The sequence below is a fragment of the Mastigoproctus giganteus genome, chromosome 11 (assembly GCF_048544385.1).
Source record: "Mastigoproctus giganteus isolate SK-2022 chromosome 11, ASM4854438v1, whole genome shotgun sequence".
NCBI lineage: Eukaryota > Metazoa > Arthropoda > Arachnida > Uropygi > Thelyphonidae > Mastigoproctus > Mastigoproctus giganteus.
The window spans coordinates 15,282,034-15,303,184 of NC_143585.1; the positions used below are offsets into that span (position 1 = coordinate 15,282,034).

General features: G+C 37.6%; 1 pseudogene across 1 annotated transcript; it reads left to right on the forward strand.

Moving 5' to 3' along the window:
* The first annotated feature begins 229 nt into the window (after positions 1–229).
* On the forward strand, positions 230–12,743 carry LOC150077740 (lysozyme c-1-like; annotated as a pseudogene). Its single transcript, XR_016547640.1, has 5 exons — positions 230–353; positions 5,412–5,503; positions 11,434–11,497; positions 12,240–12,315; positions 12,676–12,743. The product of XR_016547640.1 is annotated as a lysozyme c-1-like (transcript).
* Positions 12,744–21,151: the final 8,408 nt, after the last annotated feature.

Sequence of the window (21,151 nt, forward strand, 5' to 3'; positions counted from 1 at the left end):
GGATAACAGTCAAGCGGAATCAGTTCACCGTCTGTCCATGTTTGCACAGCCATCCGGGTTTTCCACGATTATTTCATTAAAGGGTATTTTCCAAAACGACGTCATTTTTATGGTTTCACGGATCAGTAGAAATTCACTTTACGAGCGATATAAATATGAATGTGTCAGGATGGATCACAAGAAGACAGCACAGAACTAACAGGGGAAGAACAAAATAAGAAAAATGAAAATGAGGTGTATCGGGTTGTGTCTTTTCGGATTGGCCATCGTTGCATCAGCGAAGAGATTTTCTGCGTGCGAGCTAGGGAAGAAATTGGCATCATCCGGTATCCAGAGGACCTTGATACCTGATTGTAAGTAGAATTATCTCCCTTTACCTCTGTTTTTCTGAGTGAGAAATTTAAATTATTTGATCCTTAAATGGAATGAATGCGTGGCAAAAATAAATTTCAGTTCGTCTGACATGCTCTCAAAATAGAAGACAAAGAAATCGTTAGGCTGGAAATTCATTAAGTGAAAGATGTAATTTGAAACCTGACTTCATTCCTCACATATTGTTATCATCATTATTACTTTTTCTCCTTTTATTACTTTTTCTCCTTTATGCGATTTTTTTCCACCGAGTAGCGAGTACTAGTACCAAGTACATGGTGTGGGTGGTTTTCACCGGTTATTATTCTTATTATTATTGATCGAGTTAGGATAGTAAGAGTGATATTTATATTGCTCTTACTATCCGACAGGTGTTCGTGATCGCAGCTTTCTGGAGTTCCATATTGGATTCTCGGGACGGCCTACACCTGCTAGGTTCTTATACTGGTTCTTTAGTACCATACTGGGAGTTGACATCGTGATTGGGATGGTAATTACTTGTTTGTTCTGTATGCCACAGTATTTTTTGACTTCCCGTCTTAGTTCTGAGTATTTCCTGATCTTCTTCGTATGGTTTCTGTAGCTTGCTGGGGTTGGACATTGTTATGTCGATCAGGTAGGTTGCCATTTCCTTTTTGGCGATGAGATTTATATCTCATTAGTTGTTCGTTATGAGGAAAAGCTTCCAGTACAGTCTGTGAGAAAATATCTTTTGCATGGCGGTAATAGGTAAACTATATTTGATTAGCTGTTATTTTTGCGCTAGCTTTTGTCGACATGCCTCTCCTTTTAGAGAGAGAGAGAGGGAGAGATAATCTTTATTGCTCTTCACGGTCATAAAGCCAGGGTCATGTATCTTTGATGATGAAATTCCTGTAGTGCCTGTTGTTGAATTAGTGATCTTGTGTGGCAAGCATGAATCGTTGGACTCCCAGAAGAGCTGGGAGTCCAACGATTCATGAGCCGAGCTATTTTTATTATTTTTATAACGAACAACAGGAAAGATTTTAGAACTGGCAACACTCCCTTACCATGTACGAGTTTACATAACAGATAGCACTATTCAACTTTGTACAAGAATTTCTGCCGTTTGAAATTCACAGAAAATTCACGAAGAGGAATTTGTTAATGGAGAAGGAAAATATGGACAAGAGGAGTGTTAGTTAAGTTCCAGAAATTTGTGGTCAATTAAGAATGGATCTTGATTAACAGACGGACATTTCCATATTTAATATTAATTAAGAGAGTGTCACAATTTTCGTAGAAACACAGCCAGCTAAATTAGATACATGGTTAATGCAGTTGCAGTACATTGACGGAGCACAAATCACTGGAATCTTAAAGAATATTATTCATATTTCGCAGCCTCGCCAATACCCAAAAATGCAGTTTGAATTTCCAACAAGCGTCAGAATTTATTTGTTATTTTTATTGCTATATGTTATGCATGTTGTTATTTAAGTACAGAAGTGATAGAAAGAATTCGGGAAAAGCATCCAACAGGGTTCTATTATCCTAAAAAAATACCCCTCATTAGGAAAATTAAAATGCGCATTTTAAATCACGCTTGGTTTTCAGAGACAGAACTGTAAATTATTTATATATTTATTTTTTCTTTTGGTAATAGGTTATGACCTGTTCCTGTAGAGTTCACTGGCCATCCCATCTGGACTGAATATCTTCAGTGAAGAAGACAATGAAAATAGACGGAAAAACAAGTGGCTGAGACGGGTATGTAAGGTAGTGTATGTGCCACACAAGTTAGTTAGTTATTCTTGTCATGACACGTAGAACCCAATTAACTGATTTGTAGAGGGGTTCTGTTGCCCCATGTGGCATTACTGACAGTGCGATTCGTGCAGCTGCTGACAGCCTACATTATCCAAGTCGAGCATCGGTGGTATTAATATGAAATCTACCCGTGACAGTTCCATCAAAGTCCACACGGCGGAACGGTCATGCGCACGAAGAACGGAAGGTCACTCTACTTCGGCGGTTCCAAACCGGTGGTTCGCGACTCCTTGGGGTCAGTGAAAGTGTTCCAGGGGGTTCGCGCTAAAAATTCTGTAATGGCGTCTGCTTAGATTTACAAATGGATGCGAATTTGGTGCGTATAAGCACTAGACAGCAGAACCGGTCCCACCTAAACGTGCCTAGAGACAAGTGCAAGGAAACGACTGACCAAGTCTTGGTTGTGCTTGTGTGTCTTTACATAAACACTCAGCCACAACATTCTCAGTCCTTTAGACAGTTTTACTGTTTCTAACACAGAATTACAAGGTGGAGTTCGACTTTCATCTAGGTGCCACCCAAAACATGTTGTAGATACATGCAGTCTCTATTATATCGAACGGATATAGATATATGAGAATCGATATAAAATATCTTAGATAGTATGAATCAGAGCTGTAATACTCAGTATGTTCTACGTTGAAAATAATATTAGTAAAATAATAAGAGGAGTTTACCTCAATATAGCACGTAGAACACTTCCGTATGATACCCTCCAGAAATTAAAACGGAAAAAACGAAAAAATCAACAACTTACCTGTACATTAAAGTAAAATATAAATAATCAATTTAACACAATTCAAAATCAATTAAAAATCAAATTAACGCAATTAAAAGAATCTAACGAAAATAAGGAAGGAAAAGTAAGGAAGGAAATTCGTTTCGAATATTTTCGTTAGATTCTTTTAATTGCGTTAATTTGATTTTTAATTGTTTTAAATTGATTTTAATTGTGTTAAATTGTTTTTTTTAATTATTTATATTTTACTTTAATGTACCGGTAAGTTGTCGATTTTTTCGTTTTTTCCGTTTTAATTTCTGGAGGGTATCATTCGGAAGTGTTCTACATACTATATTGAGGTAAACTCCTCTTATTATTTTACTAATATAAAATATCTATAAATCTTCTGTTTCAATGTTTTATATAAATGGATGTATAAAATTTCTTAAGGCTGTACATAAAATTGTGTATATAATAAATGAAAATGATGAGATTTACATGGGTATGTTTCTGTAAACCACAAAATATTACTAATAATAAACAATAAAGAAAAATAAAATTAAATATAAAGAATTCCAACGAAAAAAACCACATCTCCCACAATTCTTTATAATTAGTTTACCATCTTGTAGTATATCGTGTTAAATAAATATGTATTCCATACTAATTTTTTTATTTAATTCTCAAAGACCATTGCTATGTATAGGTACTTAATAATAATTTTTATTATTGCGCAATGTCGCTTATAAAAACGTAGTGCTGGAAATATTTTTAATAAAAATTCAGAAATTATACGATTTCATAGAACATAGGCTTAGTGGTTCGCCATAAAAACATTACGTTTAAAGCGGTCTCGAGTCAAAAAAGGTTGGGAACCGCTGCGTCTAGTTGAACAGGGGTTATCTGTAATCTCGTCAGACATCCCTGAAAAATATGAACAAGGAGTTAAAGTCACGAACAGGGGTATGCACCAACGAGCTACGTATATCCTCTGTTTTCAGTTGTTACTGTAGTATGGCTTTAGGAGCATCAGCGACTAAGCCCATACTGCTCCGGTATACTGGCTGAAAATTTGCATGTGTTTTGAAGTAGATTTTCTGCGTTCTGGACGAAAAACCCGAGTGTCCGGGAAAAAAATGCTACACTCACCTGAGTTCGATTAACTGTATTTTTTTTCCCTTTGGTAATAGGTTATGATATATTTTCCCGTAGAGCTCAGTAGCCATTCATCCGGATTGCATATCCTCAGAGAACAAGATATGCATCCTTCCAATTAATCCATGAGGGCTCTCTTTTCAGAGAAAGCGGCGATACATAACCCAACATCACCAAATGCAATCAGCGATCTCGTTTTGCATAATGCATCGAACGCAGTAATTAGTCCAAAGAACAGTGGAAATCGGTTCAATGGAGTGGTGAATCTCACTGTGCCTTCTTCTCATCAGATAGGTGGCTGTGTCTGTGAAGGATACCTGGAGAACATCTACTATCAGAATGCTTTGCGTCAACGATGAAGTTTCGCGGAGATAGGGTGATGGTTTGGACCTCTTTCTCATGGCACGGCCTTACAATTTTGTTCTCAGGTGATCCATGATCGTTGCCAACTACCTTAACATTTTGAACAGCTCACTGCCGCTTAAAATATCGAAGTTCTTTTCTACAGTTCGATGTTTCTTTGAGCAAGATACTCTTAATTATATGCATTTGAACAACAAAACTCCTGGCGACAAATATAAACTGAGGGTGGGGGAGGAGAGCCGCTAAAAGTGATTCAACTAAAAAAAAGGCTAAAGGGTTATGAACAGTAATGATAACAGTAAAGTTTTTATGTTGTGTGAAAAAGCGGCAAGGTCTTCAGTTGTGATTGCAAGATCTTTGCCAGTAGGAAAAGGCCGTCACTTTCCCTCTGTATAAAACGATGGTTAGACTGCATTTCGAATGTTCTATTCAGTTGTGAAGTCCGCTCTTAAAAAAATAATATAGAACTTCTGCAGAGGGTTCAAAGAATGGTGAACAGATTAGTGAAAAGGGCTATCCCATATACATATGAAGAACGGCTTAAGAGGTGTGGACTGAAAAGTTAGAAACCAGACTGAATAGTTCTGGAGTGAACTAGAAATCGTAGGTCAGGAGGGGGTCCCGCCAACACCTCCAAAATTGATCTGAATCGAGAGGGTATGGAATACAAAAAATGAATCGACAGGGTATGGAAGCGAATAACGGTGACGTTATTCTGAAACAGATATTTTCAGCCATATTTTGTCATTTCTAACTTGGCATATTGAAATTAGATTCATCATATTCGTTACAGCAAAATTGTTACTTAGATTCGAATAAAGCGGAAAAATACTTACACACAGTTGAAAAAAAAAAAGAACGCTTATAAAATACTTTCTTCACGGATTTCACAATACATATTTGTGCCATAAAAATTGTGCGTTTAAGACTTCATGCCTTTTTGTACATTTGCTCTTGTTTTTCACATTTCCTTTTCGCTAAGTGTGGATTTGTTTTGTTTGATTTGCAGATGTGTGCCTGGCGAAACACGAAAGTAATTTCGATTCGAGAGCTCTCTCACCTCGAAACAGAGATGGCAGCCGCGATCACGGAATATTTCAGGTAAGTCCAGCCAGAACGGAGAGAGAACAAATACAATTTGTTAGCTTTCCGTTTCTTTAATAGTATGATTTAAAAAATAATTCTATTATCTTTTTCTAATTCTAGTTTGTATTTTAATCAGTTAAGCACCGAGTTAAATTTATTTAGGAGTTTATCACTATCAGGTTTATTTCCAATTAATAAAATATCGTCAGCATATCTTATAAATAATTTAATCCCAGTGGGGAATGGCTGGAGTACTTTATCTTCGACTGCTGCTAGATATATTTCTGAAAGTGTGGCTGAAATGTCTAAGCCCATTGGGATCCCGTATATCTGCTCATAGATATCATCATTAACCCCAAATTGCCTTGCTTCAATTAAAACTGATATGAGGTCAAGAATATTATCAATAATGAGGTCAAGAATATTATCAATAATGAGGTCAATATGGTTTTTGAGTGAAGAATCTCTTGTTAGTAACGAACATAATTCTTGAAGTGTAAACATTAACATTAGCATAAAGGGAGACTACGTCGTATGATGTAAGTATATATCGTGTGATATTAAAACGTTGTTAATATGTTCAAACACTTGATAAGAGTTAAATACCCTGAATTTTAATAATTTCATTAACGGTGCTACTAATTTGACAAGAAATGTTGATAAATTAGCAAAGGCAGATTTCTTGTAGAAAACAATTTGGCGCAGTGGTTGACTTGGTTTATGTAGCTTGATAATCCAAACCTTTCGTGTGGAAGAATATTATTCCTAATCCCTACGTTTTGTAACATATGCAAATCGATTTCTTTCCCTTCTCTTAGTTTCCTAAGAATGCTATCTAATTGTGATTTTTTAATCTCGAATTTTTGTATGCGTTTTCTAGCATGTATGTATCGCTATCTGATAAAATTTGACGAATTTTTTGCTTACCCCCTCTTATCTAAGATGACGGTTGTGTCCCATTTATCTGCTTTTTGGTTGATGATCTTACTCCCTTTCCTAAGTTTCTGTAAATTCTTATATTGCTATTAATATAAGGACGTATTTTAATTCCAATATATGATTATATCAACACTACATTAAGTCATAACTATAAAATTTACTAACTTCAATTCATTCATAATTCCCAAATTCTTTCAGAACGTCACTACGTCACTAATTCTCTACATCTTTGTATATTTTGTATCTGTATAATTTTGCATATTCTGTATTTGTATAACTCTTGAAATTCTCTGTATAATTTGTTCTGTCCCAAACAGTTTGTACCAATATTTGTTTAAAGATGTATAATTTTCTGTATAATTCCTTCTCTTGCAAACAGTTCACTGGTTAGTAAATTCAGGTTATTTATCTTTAATTGGTTCCGCTAATTTTTAAAGAAAGTCCAACTCTTTTCTCAACAAAATTATGCCTACAGGCAACTCCGCTATCACCACAATGAAATAAGGGGGAGGTTCCAGGAGCCGCCATTCAATAGATGCATATGCTGTGCCTTGGAATCCTTTTGGTGAACTGAATGTCCCCCATTCTGCTGTCTGCGCTGGATACCACAGTGTTATCGTCACTGTCCTACACACGCCGGGTGGACGATGCTCGGATTCGAACTCCGTCGATGATGTAAAGAACTTTAGTGGGCTTTTTTTACTCCCTTTCTGAGGTAGTCGGTCTCGAGTGTAGAGAGCAAGGTTTTTTTTCCCCAAGAAACTAGACAAATACAGCAAAACAGGCAAATCGACCAGGAACACATGCAATTTACAGACACAAATACAGGTTTATGCAAAGGGACCACACACATCAAAACAACAGAACAACACACTGCGCATACGGAACACTACACTCAATTCTCGCCATTTTACAGAGTTCAGTATCACAGATTACAATGGGGGAGGGGAACTAGCGGTCAGAGGACGCCCTGCATAAGATATACCACATGCACACATAGATTGGCAGGATGCTTAATGACAATAATCAGGGTGTGCTTCGAAAACAAGATCTAGAAATATTAGGCAGGTGGATGGAAAAATATCGATTAAATTCCAGTTTTTATAAATGTCAGGCACTGGAATGGATGGAGCACTCGTGAGCAGCCCAGCTGGTAGAATCACCGTCCTCTCCACCTGAGGTGGAAAAGACTTTAGTACGGATGAAGTCACAAATTTTTATGATTGATTTTTCACAATGTGGCTGAGTTAGGTTTCCTCAGGCTAGGGTAGCACAATATTTCCTCCCGGGTACACGAGTTCTTGTTTCAGTAAAACAGACAACTCAACAATACAATACAAAATTTACAGAAATAAAATATATGCCACAAAATGTCTTAATTCTATTATGCGTTTGAAAAACAAAAACCGTAAACCCAGATAACGTTCCAACCGTGTGGTGCCATACTTGAATAGTTGAAAATTAAAAAAAAACAACAAAAAACTAGGGTAATTTTGCAGTCAGGAATAAACTTCTCTGAGCACTGCAGAAATACTTCCAGGAAGATCCTCGGATTTTGTCAATGGTTTACAGGAATTTTGCCAGAAAGAATAAGGAGATGATTATCCTGCTGAATGAGACAATAGTTATGCCTGTCCATGAGTCGTGCATACAGGTCTGTGCGCCTATTTGAGAAAAGTTCTGCATCTGTTGGAATTCGGCAGAGCAGGTTAATGATATTAGTGAAGAGAACAAAAGGGCCTCTTAACAGCAAAAACTTCAATTTTAAAAATTGCAGCATGTAGAAACTAGGACCCTTCGAGGATATCTGATTGAATACGCTAATTGCTATTTGGATGAAGCCTCTTGTGCAGACTGTACCCAAGGGGCATAAACTCAAATTGCGGAGGATGTTGCATGATAGATGTGCTGAAATTTGCTTTCATCGGGAACATAATTTATTATCGAAACAAATTACCAACTGGGTTCGTAGAAGTGGATAATTTGAATTAATTCAAAGAAAAACCGGACAATCTATTTGAGGGCAAGAAAGGTGATATGGGAAATGTTTTTGTTATTTGTTAATTTTTATTTTTCTTCTAATTTTGGGTTATGCTATGTAACTTGATTATGTACATCATTACCCACTATTAATTATACTACCAATTATATATTTGAAAACTTTTGGTGTTGGACGAAAATGTTAGTTTGCTATTGAGGGGTCGAAATGTACGCTGTGCCTCTTCTTCATGTGTGCATATATACATGCGTCTGTATGTCTGGTGCAATTTTAGTGCTGGACCATGTTCTGCAAATGAATGTTCTTGTGCATAGCGAATGTTTGTTAGGTGTTTGGAGCCCCTGATTACTTGAGGTTTTCGAGACTGAACATGTTCGTTCGAACGTGTTACAGATGTTATTGAAAAATATATTATTCAAACAATGTTCTGTATCAAAATAATAATTATTTATTTAGCTTTTCAAGAAAGTTTTTAGTGTTCCTTGGAAGTGTAATATATTTAAAACGGTTGAAACATAATATACATAAAAGCTGCTGAAACACAATACTGTGTGGGGGGAGCTAAGAATGATTTTTTTTTTATTTTTTGATATCAATACTCTAAGATTTATTATCTTTACAAATCTCTATCCCTACTTGGAACCTTCATTAGGCCGATGCTTAAGAAATTTATTTTTTTCTAACCTTTCTTGAAGCAAAGGGGGTTTCCTCTCTTCCCTTCCAAGACCCACAAGCTATCCGCTGCGCAGTTAATCGGCACCCTTTCTTACTCACTCCTTTGTCATTAAGGTTTTTGTATCAGAAGATCCAAGTTGGAGGAAATACTAATTTTCTCTTATTTGTGTTATTATCTCCCAGTGCTCGGATAGTTTCCGTGACTTATAGGTTATTCTTGGTGTCAATTTCACACATGAAGCTCATGATAAAACAAACTAGATTTATTTACTTATCTATACAAGATATTTACACACACTATATAATTCATAATATCCAATTTCTTACAATCCACTAATTATTAATATACAAGGGGTAATTCCGTTAAGTTTCACCTTCATCCTATATACTCTAGAGAGGAATGTTCTACTGAATTAATATTATACACTGTTATTAGTAGTTATACATTCCATAAACTTGACCTTTTTTAGGTTTAACAGCTTTCCTTATTTTTCAGATTTTTTTTTTTTTTTTTTTTTTTTTTTATGAAAACCCCAAACACGAAAGGTATCAAAACCTATAGTACTAAGTACCGTGCATGGGTTGGATGAGAAGTATGGGGGGAGGGGGATGCCGGAAACTTAGCTCTAGAGACTAAACATGGGTTTCACCACTTCAAGCCTCCAATAAGCAAAGTGGTGGTATTTCACCGGTTGATGAAAGTCATCTACCACCTACAGATACTTCTAATCACCGATAAGTAACACTCACACACTTTCTATCTCTCTTTCTCCCTAGTTAGTGACTAATTTCTATCAATTACAATATAGTGTTCATCTGGTTTCAGTTCTTTACTGACTGTCTTGTCCATTACTTTTTCCTTCGTTTATTTCTTTATAACACCGTTTCTATTAATAAATATTCTACATAAACTTACTTGCTTTCCTTTTACCACCTCGATGAGTTTTCTTTCTTTTGCTTCTTCCGCTATTTCCTCACTGGGCTTGACCACTGCAGACTCGCTAGATGTGCTCCCTGCTCGACCTCAGACGTTCCTACCACGCACAGGATCTTTCTCCAGGACTGTTGCTTTTAGCCCTCAGTGGATAACTCGAACGACCTTCCTTACTCTGACCATTTTGCCTTTTGCTATTATTTTCCCCACTATACTATCATTTTTCGGAACTTTCTGTATGCGTTACCCGCACTCCCAATATTATCTTTCCGCCACTCTGACGCCTCTCCCCGGAATTTTCTCCGGATCCTTTCCTTCCAGGTTTCGGGACACTGACTTTCGGGCTCTGGCTCCGTCTTCTTCCTGCATCAGAGTTTTTGTTTCCAACTCTCCCTTATTTTTCATCCAATCATAGTTTTCTCTCCCTCTTCATCTTTAATTTCATTTGCTCATTTTTTTTTCACGTCGTCCCGACCCGCGTCTGGTAGGTCGAGCTCCCTTCTTTGTGTTGAGAACATCCCGGCGCTAAGCAATCTCAAGAAGTATCCTTGGGATGACCATTTCACTTTACCTCTTCCGTCACGCTGCCTTACGAGATGCCGCCTGTGAAATTGTCGAGAGTGCCTCCCGTGTCGGCCTGTTTGAACTTTGTTTACAGCTGGAACATGGTGAGCTCTCTGATCTGGGTCTTTCCTTTGGATGGAGTCCGAAACCGTTCTAAGGTGTGGGCGTGCTTTTGTCCCCTGTTACCGTCAGTTGGGGACAGCCCTTTTTTTCTGTACACACGAACTGCTTCAAACTGGCCAACCCATTGTATCACAGTCAGGTCAGCGTCCCTCCTGCTGCTACGCTAATCTCTCACTATTGAAAAGTACACAGCACAAGCAAATCTGCTGAGTGCTTGTCTGTTTTTAACTTAGATATTTATCAAAATTTGGTATTTATAAACTCCTAAAAATATATGTAAGAATAGTTTTTACAACTGTATAAGATTACATAAAATTTCTCTTTATAAATTTTATATACAGTTCGGTTCAGCTATGACAGTGAGTGCCACCTGTGCTTTCTGTGATAATTATGCCTTTCGCTTTTCTTTTGCAATGGTCGTTCAGTTCGGTAACCCATGTCTAAAACTACAATATCCTCAGCGTGAAGTAACAGCATGTTCTTCAAATTTGTCTTTTGATATCCGCGAAGATTATTGTCGATCCTATTTAATTATATTGTTTTATTATTGGTAACAGCTAAGCAGTCCCAGGGTGAACAACAGTTTCTTGTGGCTAATAAACGGAGAATAAAAGTAATAATAATAATAATATGTTCTTAATCTTAGTTTGGTAAAAGCATTTGTGCGTTCAACGGTCGAGAGTAATATTATATTTTCTTTCTTGATTTCAGATCAATGACAGATATTGGTGTTCTCCCCCTGGTCCTCACAATGACTGCAGAATGAACTGTAAATGTAAGTAATGCTCACGACGTTTGTTTTCTATTTATTTAGAATGCAGCAGTATTTTTATTTACAATATACAACTAACGCAGACTACGATGGGGTGGTTAAAGGAAGATGTATAAAATATTAGACAAAGTCTATCGAAACTAAAAGTTAAAACGCTGAGGTAAAGTTCGAATACCTTTTATGATTTTTGTACTTGACTGCTACCAACCGTTTTGCAATGTCCTGTTCTTTATAACCTTGAAAAGCGACAGACTCACCTATTTTACATTTAGGGACGACTTCTGCAACCGAAACCTTAATCATTATGAAAGTTTTAAGAATTCTATTGAAGGATTTTCAGCTGAAATCTGACACTTAACAGCCTTTTTCTTGAAGAATTGTTTACATTGTTTTGAAATTCAAATCTTTAAATTTAGATATTTATAGAATGTTTAAATTTACAGAGTACATTTAAATTAATGTTTACAGGATGTCAAGTTTATTAACTTGTCAGGAAATATTCTACACGTTTTTACTTATAAGAAAATGCACTTCGAATACTTATCACAAGGTTCTCACAGTTATTTTGCCCGGTTATAACATTTCGCCTTTTGAACAGAAAAATTACTAAAGAGAAAGCGATTTTAAAAACAAACTTTCTCAAGCAATTTACACGGGTTCAGATTTGGCAGGGAAATGAGAATTATTAACTTTTGAGCATTTTGCGTTATTTGTACGTTATACAATTCATTCGGTTTTCTTTCAGCGCTCCGAGATGATAATATTGATGATGATATTAAATGCTCCAAAGTCATCTACCGCCGCCACAAGTTTTCTGCATGGTGAGTATCAAGAGTAGATGTACATGTTTCTCCTTTTCACTTGCACGGGGGTCTATGAAACCCCTAAACTCATAATAGCATATCAGGCTTTTTGTAGATATGAAGTGTTCAGAATAGTATTTCTATTTCATCGTTATGTGAATCTTTAAACTTGAATTCAGTTTAAATTATGTATTAATATACGAGGTACTGCCAAGCAGTTCCTTGAAACATACTGACGTTTTCATCTAGTGGAAGGAAATTTTTTCCTGTAAAAATTTAAACATGTTAGTACTTGCATAACGCAAGTTATAAGTTTGTTATTAATAGTTGAGGTTTCTGCCTATTTCTCTTTAATTTTCCTCTTAATCTTTTCTTTAGGGTTGCCTGGAAAAAAATATTGTAGAGGGAAAAACGTCAGACAGTACGTGAAAGGATGCAAATACTGAAATACCTTGACGATGTGCTAATTTCCATGTCTTATTGATTTTGTACTTAGCATAACCAAAGCCATGCAATGCTCAGGACTCAATGATTGTCATTAGTTTAAAATATATCTTTTGACATCCACATGTTGAACTCTATCTCCTATATTTTTGAATGCCATACTCGATAATTTTTGTACTCCGGTTTAAGATTGCTGTTCTTAGTGAGTTTATAGTTTTGATAACAATTCTTACAAATAAAATTATATTTCTATTATCATCATCTTTAATTTCTCCGAAGAGATGACTGCTAACGGCTATTGATCATGGGGTGTACATACAGATATACAAATATTAAGTGATACTTATAATAATTATCCACATATAATTTATTCACATCATTGTCTTATTATATTATACATATTATACATAGCATTGTGTTATTTTACATTTCAATCATAAGCTGTAATTTTACAAGAAATTAAAGAACATTTAAGACACAACAGGGCGATTAATTACAGCGAGATAAGAAAACATAATAACAAAAACATAACAGCAGTATGATGAGTTTGATTTTGCCATTCAGTTTGTCTTCCTGACTTTAGTTCATTCTTCATTTCCTTCACTCTGTCTCCATCTGTGGTCTTCACTTGCTCGCAGTATTTATAAGAGAAGAAAAGCATTCTGAAACACTTTTGGCCTATATATTCTCTGTGCCAAGACTTTCTGGGACTACTTGGAGATCGCTGGACATATTAATGGTATTAGGAGATGAAAATCGCTGAAGACTTCCAGGTTGCGTGAACGCGCTACTGAGTGGAGGTGATGGCGTTTCATTCTCCCAACTTTGCGTCATGCTTGTCCGAGTCAGCAAGTACTCAGCTTTCGGTGAGTCGAGTCCCCCGGTTAGCAGTTTCGCAAGCGTGAGAATGTTCTTTGTGACGACTATGTGGATCTGTGGGGGTGGGGTATTATTGTTTTTCTTGGTTGCCCTAATTTTCTTTATATTTTAATTATTATAATTTATCCCCTTTTTTATATGTATATCCCCGTAGTCCAATCCTCCCACTTAGCATCTGACTTGTTTGTTCTCAGAAGATTACCTGACTCGTAGGGGACATTAATTATTTTAAGTATTTCTCCACAGGATTGGCTGAGTTTCGGAATGACAGACTCCAACACTTGAATGTAAAATAAAACAATGTTTATTAACATATCATACAGAAATTAGCAATAGTATTTGGCCAAACTATATTTGGCTGGTGACTTGTTAATTCATTAACCTTTATATGTGTAAATATCTTGTTCAAACTCAATTGTTTCATCATCAGATATTCTATTCTAATACACATTATTATTCATTATGACATGGTGTCTCTTCATGTTCTTTACAGGGACTTCAATAGGTCGTGTCATACACCTTACATAGATTCTTCCCACTCTTCTTCTGAACAGTCTGTATAATAAACCAACTACCAGCCAATGAACTGGCTCACAAAAACTTTCAGAGTTCGTGTCTCAATTTGTAAGAAAATTGCATTTATTCAATCAGACACCCTTTCTGCAATCAGGTCAACAGGAATTATTAATCAATTCAATTTAACATTACCCTTCTGAACAGTTAACCCTCTATACCTTTATATATATATCACTTATTAATTAGCCCCTACTCAAAATCAGAAATACTCTCCACAAATCAACTCATAATAAATTGAAATTTCAACCTTCAATTTCATATATATTATAAAAACCTTTCCCAACTTTAAACAATTCTTAGTTATCTATTATACCCTCTCCTTCCAGCAAGCATTAATATGAGGAGCTTCACTTCAAATTATAGGCTGCGTCCGTCTTAAATACCTTACACTTTTATTCATATATTCATTACTGAAATTTCCCTCCTTAACTATATATACATATTTCTCCTAAAGTCCTCTCTTTAATAAATTAAGTACACCTATTTCGGTAAACTCTCTAGCACTTACGTGTTTGGCCTGGAACTTTCCTCCCTGCTCGGCTTCCTTTCATATCGGTCATTCAGGTACTGGAATGCGGGGGCGCTCATTTGGGGACCTCGGTGATTATGGTGCTTCCCTACCGGGTACTGCACGGCTGGAATCAATCAGTGTCGCATACTCTTTACCGGTCAGCATTTCTTCTTCCGTGGATAGAGGGGTTTTCGAGTAGGTCAATGGTTCGACCACTCATTCGACTGGCTTTGCCTATATTTCTCAGGGTGTGATTCTTCCTTCTTCCTCACTACGGCTTCCATGTTTACAGGTGAACATTCCTACTGGCTGTCGGGATATGCAGAATTTCTATCACTGCTTCCATCTACCTCAGGTCTGCAGCTATCACCCAAACTAGACTGCTGCTCTGCTTTGTATCGCTCTCCAGCTCCTTCAAATCATTCTCCAGACCGCTCCGAAAACTTCTTCCGACTCTCACGAAAACTTTTCCAGAATGCCACGAAAACTTTTCCAGAATCTCCCTCTCAAAATTCCCTCTATTTTCTTCCTGGCCAATAGGAGATCTGCACATCCTTTTTCCTGTGTTCTCATTTGTCTCCTCTCCTCTTCCGTGGGCGGGTCTTCTTTATTCTTTGTGCCCCAACTTCCGTGGACCTCGAACATACCAGAACAATCCAGAAAGAGAAGCGGAAGTTCAGGTCAACTGAGAAGCGTCACAGCTCCTCCCGTGACCTCACGCGCGCACACCTGGTGACGTCGCCTACCTCTAATAGCGTATCACCGTGAAATCTTTAAGAGGGTCAGCTTAAGCACTCTTGGCCCTTACTATGGTGCATCTGCTTCTGTTTTAATGGGGGATTTGTCATGGTATATTACTTTCACTGACTCGTCAAAGAACTTCCATACAAACAAGCTACAACTACACAAGGAGTGACTGGAAGGTATTTTTGAATTCCAGTGTTTCTTAATCCATGTTGTTTGTACCAGAAAACCACTATTCGTACTACAGTTAAATTCTCATAATATTTAACAATTTTTATTAATTAATGTAAGGACGGGTCCTTACATAGCATTCCTCTTCCCCTAAAAAAATTTATATTCCATATATAAATTTTTTTCTTTTCTGTCCTAAGACGGATATGATCTTATCCCAGATCCACTTTATCGACAGCCAATCTCCTCTAATTGCCTTTCTATATTTTCTAATTACACTTATATACCAGACATTACTTAAACTTATATTAAGCTTCATTAACTACTCCCATCCCATATTTTCGTCGAATACTGCTCCTAGATACATTTGCTGCATCCTGTTTATTTCCTTCAGTTTGTGTGCCTTCTCCTCACTGGAAGCGTCAGTCCTGTAATTTCCTAATCCTTCGATTCCTTTAATTTCTGTTGCTCCATTTAATTTGCGATCCTTCTCATCACAGCCATTCTCTCCCCCTTCATGTGTTTTCTCTCCCGAATGTAAACCGACCCTTTCTCTTGTTTCCAAAATTCCTACGTGTAACACCCTCCCTTTCTCTTGGCACTTTCCCTCATTATTCCTATTTGTTTTGGTGTTCTTATTTAATTCCCATTTGTTTTGTGTAACCAGAACTTTATTATCTGTGCTTGCCGTACACCCTTCTAATTCTTCCCCACTAGCTTCCTTTGAAGTTTCCCCTTTCTCTGGCTCATACTGGGCTCTGCCGCCTGCCTTTCGCCTCCTGTCTACCTTTGGACTCGCCTGGGTATTACTGCCGAAGGTAATGCGGCCATTTCTCACATCTATCTTGGCTCTTAATTTCCTTAGGAGGTCCGTGCCTAGTATTGCGTCGTGTCGACGACTGTTTATTCTGTTTGCCACAAAATATGAATAGGCCACCAAGTTATCACATCCCTGTATTCTTACCTTGTCTCTGACAATATAATCGGTGTGAATTTCTTCAGCACCTACCCCCTCCACAAGGAAATCGCGGCAACATCTTATATCTCCCTTATTCGGCCTTTTGCTGTATCTAATGAGGTAGTCCCACATTAAAATAGACCTCGAGGCTCCTGTGTCCACCAGAAACTTACCTGGTACCCCTCCTAAGCTGCCTCTCACATATAATAGGTCGTTTCTACTGCCCTTAGCACTTACCGCACCTAAAGATATGGCCTTTCCTTTGGCGGTGTTTAAGTGTAATGATGGCCTCCCGCAGCGGGCATGTCTAAAAGATCCATGTCTCTTGACTACGGCATTGTTGATTCGCTCTCGTTCATTCCGATACCCCCCTTGTTTTGCGCAATGCCTTTCCTCCCTATGCTTGTCCATGTTTGTGGGTTTTTTTACGTGTGGGTACCTGTCTCGTTCCCAATACTCTTCCCTTTCCCAGCTTTCTTTGGCACCCTGTTTCACTTTACAGTTGCGGGTCCAATGGTCTGAGTTCTGGCACTTATAACACCATTTACGACCGCCGTCCTTGTCTCCTCCCTCGTTTGTTCGTGAAACTATGCCCAATCTTTGTTTCACTTCCGTTTGTTGCTGATTTTCTCTAGCATCATTGCTTAAAGAGAGCCTTTCCATCATCCACTCCATCTTTCTTTCGATGCTATTTAAATGTTTAGCTAACCCTTCGATTTTGCTTCCCCATATGCCCACTTGGTCTTCATGTTCGTCACTGTGGCCCCCAAAATTTTCGCAGTCCTCGCCGCGTTTCCTACCCTTTCTTGGCATTTTTATTTTATATCTATTAATCTCTAGCTATCAACTTTAACTAATTAATATGTCTGCCGATTAATCTTTCTACAATTCTTTAACTATATTAGATAATCTAATTCAATTTACCATTAACATTTACCTGCTAGATCAATAATCAATTAGTAAAAATTCAACACCCAATAATTATAAAACTTATTAGGTTTTACCTATCTATCCTTGAAGTTTCCCTGTCCGGTCTCACTAATTAATTCAATTGTACATAAATAATAATTTCCAGTTCAACGCTAAATCAATACTTGTCTCTAAAATCCACCGTTATTTACCTGTTCCATCTAAAATTCATTCAACAATAATCAACTCAGTAATACATATATAATTCTAACTTACGCTTTCTGGCTCACCAGCTGAATTTTTTCTATCAGTTTCAGCAACTGGATTGCATGTATATATACATGTATATATATTTTCCTGTCGTTCTGAACTCAGCCTTCCGTTGTGCAGAATTATCCTGGCTGGCTCGCCAATTGTGGGGGTGGGGGGTTTTATTGTGGGGGTGGGGTATTATTGTTTTTCTTGGTTGCCCTAATTTTCTTTATATTTTAATTATTATAATTTATCCCCTTTTTTATATGTATATCCCCGTAGTCCAATCCTCCCACTTAGCATCTGACTTGTTTGTTCTCAGAAGATTACCTGACTCGTAGGGGACCTTAATTATTTTAAGTATTTCTCCACAGGATTGGCTGAGTTTCGGAGTGACAGACTCCAACACTTGAATGTAAAGTAAAACAATGTTTATTAACATATCATACAGAAATTAGCAATAGTATTTGGCCAAACTATATTTGGCTGGTGACTTGTTAATTCATTAACCTTTATATGTGTAAATATCTTGTTCAAACTCAATTGTTTCATCATCAGATATTCTATTCTAATACACATTATTATTCATTATGACATGGTGTCTCTTCATGTTCTTTACAGGGACTTCAATAGGTCGTGTCATACACCTTACATAGATTCTTCCCACTCTTCTTCTGAACAGTCTGTATAATAAACCAACTACCAGCCAATGAACTGGCTCACAAAACCTTTCAGAGTTCGTGTCTCAATTTGTAAGAAAATTGCATTTATTCAATCAGACACCCTTTCTGCAATCAGGTCAACAGGAATTATTAATCAATTCAATTTAACATTACCCTTCTGAACAGTTAACCCTCTATACCTTTATATATATATCACTTATTAATTAGCCCCTACTCAAAATCAGAAATACTCTCCACAAATCAACTCATAATAAATTGAAATTTCAACCTTCAATTTCATACATATTATAAAAACCTTTCCCAACTCACTACGGCTTCCATGTTTACAGGTGAACATTCCTACTGGCTGTCGGGATATGCAGAATTTCTATCACTGCTTCCATCTACCTCAGGTCTGCAGCTATCACCCAAACTAGACTGCTGCTCTGCTTTGTATCGCTCTCCAGCTCCTTCAAATCATTCTCCAGACCGCTCCGAAAACTTCTTCCGACTCTCACGAAAACTTTTCCAGAATGCCACGAAAACTTTTCCAGAATCTCCCTCTCAAAATTCCCTCTATTTTCTTCCTGGCCAATAGGAGATCTGCACATCCTTTTTCCTGTGTTCTCATTTGTCTCCTCTCCTCTTCCGTGGGCGGGTCTTCTTTATTCTTTGTGCCCCAACTTCCGTGGACCTCGAACATACCAGAACAATCCAGAAAGAGAAGCGGAAGTTCAGGTCAACTGAGAAGCGTCACAGCTCCTCCCGTGACCTCACGCGCGCACACCTGGTGACGTCGCCTACCTCTAATAGCGTCTCACCGTGAAATCTTTAAGAGGGTCAGCTTAAGCACTCTTGGCCCTTACTATGGTGCATCTGCTTCTGTTTTAATGGGGGATTTGTCATGGTATATTACTTTCACTGACTCGTCAAAGAACTTCCATACAAACAAGCTACAACTACACAAGGAGTGACTGGAAGGTATTTTTGAATTCCAGTGTTTCTTAATCCATGTTGTTTGTACCAGAAAACCACTATTCGTACTACAGTTAAATTCTCATAATATTTAACAATTTTTATTAATTAATGTAAGGACGGGTCCTTACAGATCCAGAGCGTGATAAGCTAGTTGGTATGTAATATAACCCTTGAGAGGGAAAATGACTGCGTACTGATACAGTTTAACCATCTCAGCATCCAGTACTCTAAACACAGGAAAGCCTTGAAGGTAGCATCTTGGGCAGGACACCAAATCTGAGATGCGTACAGAAGGATAGGGATGACGCATCTTAACATCTATTGTTTAATAAGGTCTGGGTTCCTAATACCTAACAGCTCCTTTGTGGAGATCCATTGTGCTGCAGAAGATTTCTTCTTTACATGTCCGTAAGGCGGTTTGAAGTTAAGATTTTGGTCCCATTTCAGACCAAGATCGACTTGTGTGTGAACGTTTCTGTCGTCGCAACCATTAACGCCTATTGATATGTTGTTCCTTATTATCTTGTTGGTGAAAACTATTTGTGCCGTCTTGTGTTGCTTTAATCGGAGTCCCATATAATGAAGGTATTATTGCAACTCGATGATTTTGGAATTTGCTTGAACAAGACTGTCTTTTTGTTCGCTCCAGGTGGGGAAAAATTTCATGTCATTTGCATAAACGACAAATTCTTTTTGATTGTGGGCCAGGAAAGGATGGAGGACTGCCACAAAGACAAAAGTAGATTTTACCCCGGTAGCAAAATCTGTGGAATGCGCTTCGAACCACATTCTAATCACTGCGGCCCTGTGGGGAGGAACATTGTTCTGCTGGAAGAGTCCATTGCCCTTTCGGTGCACGATGACCATGAAGGGATGCATATCGTCTGCCAGAATGGATACATATTATATCGACAGTAGTTTTCCTGCCATGAACAATACCATAACACCTGATATGCGATTCTGTATTCAATTTATGTTATGTAAATAAATATATGAAACTTATTATGCACTAAACGGGAATACAGAACTTAATACATATTGCCCCTCACGGCGAGTTACCACTGGCTTACAGTCGGATATACATAAAAACAGAGAAGAGGATATCGCAAATATAATGTAAAAAATAAAAGGATAAAACAAACAGATAACTTATAATAGAAATAGTTTACTGTACAGTGTTCTCGAAGAGTGTGGTATCGTGCACATGAACAACACGTTTTACTAGAAAAAAATACCAACTGTAATGTTACACTGAGAACGCTGAAAAAATAACAACACATTTTAGTAGAAAAAATAGCAAGTACACTGGGTGGACAGAAATCATGGGTTACGTACCGAATAACGGATAGGCCCACGTCTCGCCAGGATAAGGACAGTCGCACGGCGAGGCAGCGAGTCAACTAGTCCATGAAAGCGTTATACAGATGTTTCCATCCCAGCGGGGTGCACCACTCTTTATAATTCTGTCTCAGTCCTAGGTGGAAGATCCAAAACTAGAACAGACCTTTCCACAGCATCCCAAAGATGCTTCACAGGGTTCATGGCAGATGAAACCTGTGGAGCATCTTTGGGATGCTGTGAAATTCCATGGCATGGAATGGCACTGTGGGATGGCGGAGGCCATTCTACAGTGCTAAAGTCCTCTGAATGCTCATCGAACCGTGTTCTAGTAACCACGGCTCTGTAGGGAGGGGCATTGTGCCGCTGGAAAGGTCCATTGCCCCGTAGGTACAAGAAGACCATTAATGGATGCATATGGTCTGCAAGCAT